Raw genomic sequence first — 7,148 nt, forward strand, 5'->3', positions numbered from 1 at the left:
TTAATCAATAATTATGATAAAAAGATGAATACAACATCGAAATAGGCGAAATTCATTAGGGGAATAATTCAAGAAAATGGCACGACATGACCATGTGGCTCCCTCTACCATCCCGGCATGACGTCACTCCTCCATCGCTCTTTTACTCATTTTCCACCGCACCTTCCCAACATTTGACCTGTCGTAGAAGTCAAAGGGCACGTCTAAACACTCCTAAGAGATGGCGGGGGACTAGGTAATCTTATAGGTGAGCTCTGCGGCAGATAAGCATGTGCTGTCAATCATCACTAGAGGAAAATAAGAGCAAATAATCGATGGTGGTTATGAGCGTGCGCTGCTTCTCCCTCTCGTCCCTAGTCCGAAGCAGCAGAAGGTGGTAGAGCTGAAGCAGGGCCAGGAGGGACACAGCAGCTGCAGCAGGTGTGGTGGAGGTGGTGGTGCAGTGGCTCCACACCCAGGTACACACGGCATTCAGTGCAATGTAAAGATTTGTTTGTGAATAGTGCCATGAAAATGCCAAAAGTCTGGGAACTCGTCAGGGCAAGGTGTGATTTTGTTTACAAATTTGTGGGCGGGAGGGGTGATTCAGGAGGGCCACAGCGGCACAAGAAGGCGGATCGGGAAGTTTTCTCACCTGCCGGAAAGTAAGATAATTCCTGTTTGGTTGATTTTAATGACAATACAACTATGTTCTGTGTTTATATGTGAGAGGAAAGGGTATTATAGCATTTCCCCACGACCTGGTACCCACGACACTGGAATGTTTCGTGTCCTTCAAGTAGAACTACCTGAAGGAAGGCGAAGGCCCGGCTTGAATCATGGAGATCTTTATCAATTATGAAAGTAATTCTCGGGTTTCAAGTTGCCATGGTCACAGGACCTCCCTGTCAAAGGGTTGACATTTGGGATGAATTTTGGGAAGCTTAGGTTGTTCTTACCTTATACCATACGAGAACTCCCACCCAAACCCCGAGTTCCCACTGGGGGTCCCCCATTATCGGTGGATATAGATATATATTTTTCTAAAACTATTCATTTTCGACAGGAACGAGTGTCATTTTCGAAGGGAACGGACCTTTTTATATTGTACAAAGTAGTTTTTTTCCCTAGGTTACATTACTCTGTTATGCAATACAATAATACCTAACCTTCAGCCTTAGTCAGGAGACTACTTAGACGAGGTTAGGCTATTACTCGATTCTTAGCCTGATTAACCAATCCGTTGCTTTGGACTGTGAGCTTAGGTCAACGTCAAAATTTGTGACACCGGAATTAGCCTGATGACTGTATGGTACTGACTAGATTAATGGCTGGTCTCCAGAATAAGACTAAAACTTTGACAGACGCAGGGACAAACAATGTTAAGAGGTCATATATGGTAGAAAAGGTCAATATATGATACTTTAATGTCTAGCCAAATACATGAAGCATATATTTTTCTTACTCGTTATCTTGTGTTTTATGCATTAATGACCATGGTTATTTGGACCCTCTTATATAAAGACAATTATGGGAGACTCCAGTGGGAAACCGGTTTTTTTTTGGTGGGGAAATGTCATAAATAAGTGATTTGCAGCAATATTAATGGTCAGAAATGCAAAATAAGCACAAGATAACCAGTTGCAAAGATGCATGGCTTATGCGAGTGGCTGAAAACAGGCCAAAATTTGATTATTTAACACGTGAGATTTGTAAAATGGTACAGAACCTAACAAACCCACCTAACCTAACCTAGTAGTTCTCAGGTCACAACCCCTGGGGGTGGGGGGGAAGCCTAACTCTCCCAGGTCACAACCACTAGTCGGACCCCCCATCCCAGGTGACAAACTAGAAGTAAATCACAAATAAATACTTACATTATGATAAAATAAATCCTTACATTATGAAATGTAAATCACAAATAATTCCTTACTTCATAGTTGACACTTGTCTTTCTATTCTTTTTTATTGCCAATCTTTACAGATTTGCAGTAGAAATGTGCTAGTGTTCCCGAAAAATTAAGTCAGAATTGGACCTATGAGCCATTACTTTGGTAATTTTTTTGATTTCACATGAGTAACAATAGCTTACACTGAATGTAGAGCATTTTCATCATAATCAATTGCCGACATAGATAAAATTACACTAAATTTCGAAATAGATTGATGTACTTCCCGTAAATTCCCTCTTGGAGACGTCTTTATGTGATGGTGGTGAAGTTGAAACTGAAGGGGAAGGTGGAAAAAAAATGGCTGTTGTAGAACATCATCCGGGATCTTATGAAGAAGTACTTGTAAGCTGTTAGTTTAAAAAACCACCTGACAAATACGTCATTGTAAATGCACAGAAAGCTCCCCAAACCATGGGAAACAGCGCATGCACAATAAATCCCCTTCAGTCTCTCAGATGTAAACAATGGACTTGGTGAAAAACATACTTCACATTTTGATAGACCGATACCTAAGTTATTATGCCCCAGCCCCTATTGAACATACAGAGAAAAATACCAAACTAGCCAGCATTCGTCCATTTCTTACAGCGAATTCCAGTTTCACTGGTACTTTAAGTATCATATATTTACTGTAGGAAAATAATTTAAAGGCTGGTGGGCTGACATAAGAAATCGGGTGCCAAAGTTAGCATGTACTACCCTCACAAAATAATGGCTTGGAAAGTCAGGACCTGGTAATGGAAAAGATTGAATTGAGGTAGTGTGTAGATAGTTGGGTCGTCAAATTTTTGTTTACCAAAATATTTGCCCACGTAGCTAACACATACCGCAGACCAGAATAGATGTAAGGATATATTAAATTGTGAGGGAAGGGAGTCTTGACGGATACTGTACACCCAGATTGCCTGGAGTGTATCTTTGAGCTGGGGCTCTCAGACTAACAGTCATGGCCCCAAAGCCTTGACAGATATAAGACCAATAATTGGACTAGTTTACTCCATATCATTGATCCAATGATAGTCACATGTACCCCCAGGCAAAGCTAAAATGATTTGGGCTCTCATATAACACAAGGCTTTGTTGTGTTTATGAATTTGTATCAGATTCATGCACAATACATTCTTGTGTTTGACTACAATTGCTCGTGTTCATAGTAGTCTGCGCATGATTTATTCACGTCTGTTGCTTGTTTGTCATTTGCATATCTTGTAAATAATAGCCTATGTGCAATAATAGGTTGCGTCCTTTTTGAGTTTTGTTCTTCATATTGCAAAAATAACGTATGTGCACAACAGGCAGCTTCCTTTGTTTTTTACTTGCCGTAATATTTTTATGATTTTAGGAGGAGCAAGTTTGATAATGAAATAAGATTTTTATTTTTGATCTCTTAGTTGTGCTTTTGCATCTCATATATATCGTTCCCTCCAGAAAGTTTTTGGATTATCTATGTAAAGCGGAGTTTACACTGTCGAACAGTTCGTCGAATCTGCTTGTCAAATGGTTCAAAGAGGTTGAGTCAGCCACAAATGCATAAGGTTTGTGGACAGTGAAGCCCAACCTACAAGAGTCGGGCGTGAACAGACTCACTTCGAACTGTTTGACAACCAAATACCCCGTTCGCACGTTCGAACATCACTTCAAACACGTGTCTGTTAAACTGTGTTCGACGAGAAACGTTTGACTGTGTAAAGCTGCCTCACGAGTCAAGTTCGACGAGAAACGTTTGACTGTGTAAACCCGCCTTACGAGTCAAGTTTGACTCATTGCCCTGGATTATTTTCCCCATTTTAGATTGGATAGGAATTGTTAGCCATAGTTTTAAATATTTAAGGCTAGATAAATCTGGGTGTCAAAGGACAGTATCGGTATGACCCCATTCACTGTGGTTAGAAAGCTAGGTAGGTCTCGTTTGGTATAGATAGTCTAGGTAAGACTGTACCCATTGTTAAAACAGATAGGTTGTGATGCACAGGAATACTGAGATTAAGGCAGGTTAGTGTAGGATGCTTTAGGTTACTCTTGCCCATGAGATTTTAAATGATAAAAGCTGAACTTTTAAGGTTAAAAGATGTTTAAAATTGGTCAGATTGGCACAGTCGTCCTAGGGTGGGTTAAGTAGGACATGGCACCCCAAGAAGGAAGAAGGTTAGGGTAAAATACCTGACCAGCAACTGGTAGCCTAGCATTGGATAGGTTATTATTACCTATGATATGTTGAGGGATGATAAAACTCTGCTATATTAATCACCTTGTAAAGTATCAACAATGATAGCAATCGGCCTAAGCATACTCTGTACTTTGTGCCTAAAGTAAATAACCAGTCTACCTTAGGTGTTATGCTTTTACCCAACGTAGCATGTGTAGGATTGAAGGAGCACTGTCATATGATTATAATTATCTTCATTATTATCCAGAAAGTTCATGGAACTTCAGAAGATATTGGTTAGTGCAGTCACTTTTGTAAGGAAAGTTAATGCGATTCATTTTCTATGTATGTATTGCAGCATTTATTTTAATATAGTTTGTTCCAATGTGAATACAAACCTTTGTTATCTATATGGGTTTACTCTTAGGTCATTTAATTTTGACCAAAATTCAAGAATTTAGGGGAATTCTGGTAACATATGGTTGCCAACTATTCCGCCCACGCTGGGAAGGAGCGGTTGAGTCAGCGAGACAGGCACACTCCACTCCTGATCGTACTAGCAGATGGACATATTTTCGACCGCTTTTGTGCTGTGCTTTTATGCTTGAGCTTTGTTTTGTGCTTTTTCTTTTAACTTTTTTTTTGCATGAGTTGTTATAAGTACTGTGCAAGGTAGTATGAGAACCTGTCCATTTGTATGGTAAATTTGATTGAGGTAAATTCCCTTACTGTATGCCCAATTTGTGATTTTTGCCGGGAATGGCTGGCTTCCCAGTGTATGATATAATGCATGTCATAAAAAGAAGGCTAAACAGGATAATTCTCCATCTGCTTCTTTTAGGGGCAAGAAACAGAAACCTTTTTCAGTGTTTTATGATAATCCCGCATTCACATCCTTCTTTGTCGAAGTTTCCCGAAACTTCAGTATCCAAGAATGATAGCCATCTTTTTGGGGTCCTGAATTGATTAATGTAGTGTCCCCCGTAATGCAAAGTAAACCCGAAATCACGCGTAGTGTTACCAATCCTGATCATCTGGCTTGGCCTTTAGCCAACCTGAGCAAGAGACCATACAGGTTTCACATATTTTAGATTATGAGAATTTTAAATATTTAACTTAGCCGGTGAATATATAATAGCTGCAACTCTGTTGCTCGACAGACACATACATAAAAAACTCGCCAGCGATCGCTATGCAGGTTGCGGGTGTGCCCACCAGCGCCAACTGTCGGCTAGATACCACTCTCGATGTAAACAAAACCTTCAATTTCTTCTCTGAGACGTACTTTACTCGCTGTTGAACCTGGAGTTTTTCCCATCATATTTGGTGAAGTACTTTAATTTGGTTTGAGCTTTCGCAGTACAGGTGTTTTTCTTCAAATAAATCCTTGAACTCTTTTTTGAATCGGATTAATTGTTGATGACTTAGATCGTTTTTTGGAATTTTCCCTTGACTAATTCAAAATGGCTGACCCTTCTCAAGTTCCCAAGTTTCGAAAATGCAATGCTAGGGACTGTCATAGGCGTCTTCCAAAGGCTTCTCTCGACCCTCACACTGTTTGTTCCAATTGTCTGGGTAAAACCTGTCAATTGGAAGATCGGTGTGAGGAATGCGTGGGCCTTTCGGAATTCGATTTTATCGAATTTGATAAATATACACGCAGACTAGAGAGAGATAGGGTAAGGAGAAGTTCTTCTAGGTCGGTAGATTTTTCCTCTCCACATGCCCCTGAACCTATTCCTTCCCCTGTAGTGGTTGTTCCTAACCCCCCTCCTAGCACTCAGGAACCGTCGATGGCAGATATGATGCGTGCTATTCATGCCTTGGGGGAGAGAGTTGAGTCTTTAGCAAGTGACCGAAATCAACTCATGGCGGACGTAAAGGAACTCAAGTGCCAAAGTGCCACGAAGGATAGTGTCAAAGTGCCTAGTGTTACGCAAAGTGTTGTGAACAGTGTTGCGCTCGAGGGTTCGTCTGTTCGTGCCTGTCGTCCTCCTAGTCCGGGACCTCTTGCAAGCTCCCAAGCCCAGGGGAGAAGCAATGTCGTACGACTCATGGGTTCGAGAGGCCTTGATCAGCGAACAGACGTTCCCTCTAAGGTATCAGGCGTATCTCTCCAAGATCGCCCCTACCTAAGTAAGACGAGAGAGCCCATTTTTACCTCGTCGTCCGAAGGTGTTTCACGTAAGAAACCTTGGACCAAGGTCTCCAGACCTTTAAAGCGTAAGTCGGTCCCTTCAGGACAAGTCCAACGTCCCGGATGTAGCCACTGGGACAGTTCGGACCCGTTGCCGTCATCTGATGACTGCTCGCCGCCTAAGAGAGGCAAAGTTGTGCCGTCTCATTCGCTAACCCCGTCTGTTACCGCACCTGCTTCCGTAGACCCTAAATGGGTGTTACTGCAAGACATGCAGTCTAAGCTTGCGTCCTTGATGGAGGACTACAACGCTGAGAAGGTTACCGTTGAACCTACTGGCCATCTGCCATCCAAGCGTTCTGTTGTGCGTCCTGTTTTGTGGATGTAGCTTTCTCGCGTCAACCAGTTGGGGTGGTACCTCCACCGATGCGACCCAGTGTGGATTTCCAGCCGCACGTTGACGTTAGGCAACGCACTGATGCGATTGGTGACGTTCAGGACGTTCATCAACCATCAGAGTTGACTTGTTTTGACGCGGTGCGTCAACCTCCGCAACCCGGTATGGTGTTGACTGCACAACCCAGACGGTCTAAACAGTCTCGGGTGGACGCTGTGCGTCCTCGCGCACCTGTTGTTGTTGACAGTTCCCAGACTGTTCAGCAGTTCTAGGACGCTGCGTCCGGCTCCGTCACGTATGCACCTGTGCGACCGGACTCTGCGAGTCAAACGTTGCCTACACCTTTGCCGTTTTCTCATCAGTTATCGGATGAGGAACTGTCAGATGAGGACGTTGCTGAACCACAGCCTGAGGATCAGCCTTCAGAACTAGATGAGCCTAAAGCAGTTCAACCATCCTTGGACTTTAGAAAAGTCATGGCTGTTTTTAAAGAGTTGTTCCCTGATCACTTTATTTCTGTGGCTCCTCGTTCGCCGC

General features: G+C 42.5%; 1 protein-coding gene across 9 annotated transcripts in view; it reads left to right on the forward strand.

Moving 5' to 3' along the window:
• Positions 1–111: 111 nt before the first annotated feature.
• Positions 112–7,148, forward strand: part of LOC137621653 (constitutive coactivator of PPAR-gamma-like protein 1 homolog) — a 252,439-nt gene continuing 245,402 nt past the window's right edge. For 3 of the 9 annotated variants that reach the window (XM_068352129.1, XM_068352136.1, XM_068352135.1), the window contains exon 1: positions 266–458. The gene's annotated coding sequence lies outside the window, so the exon portion shown is untranslated. The other 6 variants (XM_068352131.1, XM_068352133.1, XM_068352132.1 and 3 more) reach the window with 6 other exon arrangements.

Source organism: Palaemon carinicauda, chromosome 28 (assembly GCF_036898095.1).
Source record: "Palaemon carinicauda isolate YSFRI2023 chromosome 28, ASM3689809v2, whole genome shotgun sequence".
In the NCBI taxonomy this organism is placed as follows: domain Eukaryota; kingdom Metazoa; phylum Arthropoda; class Malacostraca; order Decapoda; family Palaemonidae; genus Palaemon; species Palaemon carinicauda.